Source organism: Mchenga conophoros, linkage group LG11, assembly GCF_057382185.1.
Source record: "Mchenga conophoros isolate Kocher_MC1m ecotype Shallow Benthic linkage group LG11, M_conophoros_male_GT1.1, whole genome shotgun sequence".
In the NCBI taxonomy this organism is placed as follows: Eukaryota; Metazoa; Chordata; class Actinopteri; order Cichliformes; family Cichlidae; genus Mchenga; species Mchenga conophoros.
The window spans coordinates 13851586-13857132 of record NC_140536.1 but is presented as its reverse complement, the minus strand read 5'-3'; the positions used below and the strand labels follow the sequence as shown (position 1 = coordinate 13857132).

The following is a 5547-nucleotide window of genomic DNA, read 5'->3' as shown; positions in this document are numbered from 1 at the left end:
TTGTACATTAATATAAAACTGTTGTACACACACACACACACACACACACACACACACACACACACACACACACACACACACACACACACACACACACATGAAGAGAGAGAGTATGCATAGTATGCAAACGGCTACCAAACAGCCATCATAATTCGTCATACAATGAGAACAATTGACAAAGACTAATTAATATTAAAATCTGTAACATAATGTATTGTTTGGAGTTTAGTCTGTTACTGTTGCTATTTTTACCATTTCATCTTGGAGCAACTGTAACTCACATAATTTCCTTAGGGATTAATAAAGGATTCTGATTGTTTCAGGATGACCTGCCATTATCCAATGACACATCTGCTTACCTGTATCTTTTGCTCGTTTCTCCTCCTCTTCTTTTCCCTTTTTTCTAAACTGAGGACCTGATGGCTTTGAACTTTTCTTGTCCATCTTCCATTGGTTTTAATTTTGCACTCCAGTATGAACACCCATCCCTCAACCCAAGGATCACCACAACATGATCTAACACACCTACACCTTAGTTCACAGATTCACTTTGTCTAGGGTGCATTTCTGAGATTTCACACAACCCAGGATTCAAATCATGAATACATGATGGGCTTGAATTCACATCATTATGAATGAAATGTGCTCTATTTGGAAGCAGCCAACCCCTCCTCCCCTTTCAACGGCTTGTGTGTGAGACTTGTGTATCAAACTTTAAATTTTAAATTGTTATTGATCCCTTTACCCCTGGTCCTAAAGTGTATATTTATTTTCTTACTCTTCTTATATATATATTTTTTGTTTACTTGCACTGCTGTAACTGGAGCCTTGTCATCTCGTCTGTAGCGGAGATGACAATAAAGTTTACTTTGACTTCAGCAGCGAGCAGGTGCACCGAGGGCTCTCGCGCTCACTTTTCGTGTATAGAATTTCGAAAAAACATCGGTGCAAATTATAAGTCTGTATTATAATGTCTGGTGTTTTCGTGTTTGTTGGTTTGTTTTTATTTTGTTTTACTTTGCAAGTTGGTTATTAGATGCTGCTCCAGCCGATCAGAAAATCCCTCTCCTGTCAGTGCACCTCGCAAACGAAGGGCGTCCTTACTCCCAGCAAATGGGCGATAGAAAACCGATCGGTGCATGTACCATTCCCAATATGCGCTGGTTGACGTCGGGGGAGCATGAGTACCAGCATTTTTTTTGCCGATGCCCGTGATGCCGCCCCCCACCACAATGCCACCACCGCCCGTGTCACCCGTATCTAAAACCGCTACTGTGGATATGAGTCACATAGGGTCAAAAAAATCGGATTTGATGCGCTTTCACCTGCATTGTGAACGTAGCCTTAGTGAAGTAGTTATGGATCAGAGGAAACAAGCTGTATTCTTAGCACCAATTCTAGCTGACAAACAACACTCCAACTGATTGTTGGAGGTGGTGGCTGTAGCTGTGGAGTCGGGTGGTTCTTGGTTTAACCCCCTGACTCCTTTTTTCCTTTAGTGCCTATAAGATAGTGAAACGTGGGGCCACAGGCCTGTACATAACTGGACTCAACTGCAAGACCGACATGCAGAGGTGATACAGTTAACTTAACACAAACTTTAACACAAAACACAGAGCTATACTTGATGTGGGAAGCGTAACCTGGAAATCTGGCGTGGCACTGACACACAATATTTGACATAGGGATTCTAGCGTGGTAGCCTAAGGGAGGTAACTCAAGGGGAGACTGGTGGCGTGGCGGTTGCGAGGTCCCACTGAGGAAAGAGGAAGAGGGGGTTAGTCTTTACAGGGGCTGGTCCAGAGATAACAGGAATTTGAGATTGTTTGGAGTGACTTAATTTTGCAGGTGGAGTCTTAGGCTTGGAGGGGGAGGCAGAGGTTCGAGTGGCAAGCTGATAGCATTAACGACAGGCTGACCTGAATTTCAGGAGTCCTGGTAAGTTGCGGTGTCAGGAGGGCAAGCAGGTGAGTGTGGTGGGTGTTTTCTTCCTGGAGCATAGCATGAATCTGGTGAGGTTTGTGACCAGTATCCAAAAGGTGAGGTTCTGTTGCGTGGCGGTGCTGTGTGCCTCCATTGAGTCAACAGAGCTAGAGGATATAGAAAGCAAGGTAAGTAATATAAGGACATCGATCTTGAGCAACAAGAGTGAGCCTGTTACCAACATAGGTGAGTTGACGGACCAGCGGCGAAGTGATGCTGGTCATAAATACCCCTCTGCTGATTGCCACAGATAACTTCCAGGTGAGTTGCTCTGGTGAGAGAATGGCAGCTTTGCCCAGAGGTGGACACTGGAGAAAAGGCACATCCAGACTATGACAGAAAGCAGTCTATGAATAATCAAAAGTGTCAACAGGTAAGTTTGGTTTGGCTTGTAAAGCTATTTAAATAGTTAAAAGCAGTCAGTTTGCCTCTAGGCTTTGTTCACAAGTTATACAACAGTTATTCTTTAACACAACCAATACGACCAGCCTTTCTGGTAGGTTTAGCAGTGTTCTGCTTATTCATTCTAGCCCTAGGTTTTAAAGGAGTCTTATAGGGTAGGGGACTTGAATAGTCCTACTTTTATTTCCTTTGCAAGAAAAAGGTTGTAGCATAGCTATGAATTATACAGAGTTGGAAAAGAATAAGAAACTAAGGAAACACAGCCAGGAGTGAGAGATGAATAGTGTCCACTGTCGAACGAGGGGCAGAGGAAAGAATAGTCCAGCAGAAAGACAGGCAGATTAGAGAGGCTGAAAAGACGACTAAAGAGGGAGAAGAAGACCAAATAAATGATGGCAGTGAAAAATTGGAAATCAGAGCCCCCAGCTAAGACACCGGGAGACAGGAAGTAGGAAGTAGCTGATCTCATTCCTGACTTCTCTTTGAGAGGCCTCATCGATGTGACACGCGTTACCATCGCGGCTCTCGTCTCGGGCCTCATCGTCACTTCCCGTCACTGTTGTCTCTCTGCAGCCGGCGATGATCACAGCCTCTCCTTAACACGCAGAGCCAACGCACCACGCCGCTCTCCCTCCCTGTCATCTCCTTCTCCGGACCCACTGTCACGAAGATAAATAAGAACTAAGAAGTCAGTGAGAATTTTCCAACAGTCACTCTCTCCAAGCGGATTTTTCTGCACCGTTTCTTCTCTGCGCTGTGAAGCCGCAGGATTATCTCGGGGGCTGTCGGGCTATTCGAGGTCGGGACGAGTATTTAAAGGTCTGCTACACAGTGATGGAACAGCGCGGAAGAAAAAGTATTCACAGAGTGACACAAATTAAATCTGTGTGAGTCGAGTTTGCAAAGAGTGCGAACCCCCGATACAGGTGTCAGCTCCCATTCTGCTGAGGAGGCCGAAGTCGCCATGGAAGCTGAACTCATCAGGTTCATTTCAAAGTAACATCAGGTGCATTTACAACCCTGGAATGGTTCAACTAAATTACACGTCTACAGAGAAGATGCCCTATAGGGTTTCTTTAATGTGTGTTCTGTGGGTTGTACAAGCAAACCATTTAAAAACTCCAAATGTTCACTCTCTCTTCTTGTAATTCTTCCACGCACATAGATAAAAAACACTTAATGGTGCTCATCTGCCAACCCAGCTCCACAGAACAGCAAATCAACAAATTATACCTCCCCTTCATACTACATATTATAACTGCAGGACTATAATTCAGTCCTTGTACGTGTGACAGACTTTTTTATTTCCTTTTCTGCCACTTTTCTTTTTTTTGCCTCTTTTTGGGGGAGAGAAATGTACTCTAACCACCCACGAGTGGAAAATGGAACATACTCGGTGTTCATAATTTCTATCAAGCACCGTGCATCTGTTTTTCTTTGAGAACCAAAAAGCAGACATCCTCACGGTCACAGCCGGAGAGGATTCAGACAGACAAACGGATGCTTGAAACCAGAGGTGGGACCAAGTCATTGTTTTGCAAGTCTCAAGTCTTTATCCTCAAGTCTCAAGTCAAGTCTCAAGTAATGTCAGGCAAGTCAGAGTCGAGTCTCAAGTCACTGGTGTAAAAGTCCGAGTCAAGTCACAAGTCTGAAACTTTGAATTTCAAGTCCTTTCGAGTCTTTAAAAAAAACCCGAAAAAAAGCATGTTGCAGTTATGCTAAATGTAAATATTAGACCATGTAATTTTTTAATCTGTGTTTTTCTCAACACATGACAAAATAGTGAACTTAGAAAATATACACAAATTGTGAAATTGCACCTCTTTAAAATGCAGCTCAATTAAACCTAGCTCCAAGAATAATTTTCACCGACAGTTCTGAGATAAGCTGCATGTTATTCTTGGATGCGCTTGTAGGACTGGCTTTAAAATCGCATGACAAAAATATCATACACATTAAAAAAAACTGTATCACCAACGTAGCCTGGAAAACATTTGCTAGTTAGATGAAGTCAGCTATCTCATCGTAGCATATTTATATGCATATTTATAATCATACGGTTCTTGGAGTGAGTGCATACACTCATGAAGTTTAGTAACTTCCAGTCACTGCAACAAGCCCAGGTACAGTTTACCGACGGATGGGTGCAGGACCTTGAAATGCACCGTGTAGAACGAAAGACCATCGTACGTATCATAAGTTTACCAGTCTCACAAATTGTTGTCATAAATACACATTCCTTAACCGTTTATTAATAGGACCTTTGAGCTCAACGGTAATTAATTAGTAGTGGAAATAATTTCTGGTAGCATCACAGAAATGTAGCAGTGACAATAATACTGTATGCTGTAATCGTACTGGGCAATTAGTGATACAAAAAACCTGTTTTATCCTGTGAATAAAAGTATATGTTTTTGTCAGTGTACCATAATAACAGAAGCGAAACGCAATATTGTGTCAGGACAATTCACTATTTATGCACAATAAATAAAGGAGCATAGCACGACAATTTCTGTTCAGCGCCAGACTTGCTTGTAACCTATATCACCAATTATGTTATGAAAATGACGCATTAACTACAACAGCAGACTGACCTTTGTGTAAATGCTTGGAGCAGACTAACCTGTGAGCTGGAGTGTTCTGGGACGTTATATTTGATCTTTGAATGGCTGCAATCCAGGCCATCCGTTGCGTCTTTGTTACTTCGGAAACATGGCTCGAACAATTTCTCTTCAACGACGTAATCCGATAACAACCGATCTCTTTACCCGTCGGCTTCCCGTGGCTGTCATGCGACCGGCTATTGCAGTTAATAATACAACAGCTTCTTGACATTTTTGTGTTTCTTTTTATCGCTGTGTGACTGATTTCAATTGAAAGCCTGCGTGCGCTAGTACCGCTTGCCACGAGTTCCCAGAATCCTTTGCGGTTCTACCCGTGAATGACGTCACATTTCCAATCTCTATATAATATGCATGTTAAATTTTATATTTGGGGTAAAATATCAAGTCTTTTCAAGTAAACCGGTTCAAGTCCAATTCAAGTCCCAAGTCATTGGTGTAAAAGTCCAAGTCAAGTCACAAGTCTTAGAACATTTTTTCAAGTCAAGTCTAAAGTCATAAAATTAATGACTCGAGTCTGACTCGAGTCCAAGTCATGTGA

At 42.5% G+C, this 5547-nt stretch overlaps 1 long non-coding RNA gene across 1 annotated transcript; it reads right to left on the bottom strand.

Moving 5' to 3' along the window:
* Positions 1-1623: 1623 nt before the first annotated feature.
* LOC146563755 (uncharacterized) lies at positions 1624-5547 on the bottom strand. The gene is made up of 4 exons (XR_014894269.1): positions 5009-5547; positions 2184-3044; positions 1920-2090; positions 1624-1756 (listed from the first exon to the last, which is right to left on the bottom strand). It is a non-coding gene; the product is annotated as an uncharacterized LOC146563755 (long non-coding RNA).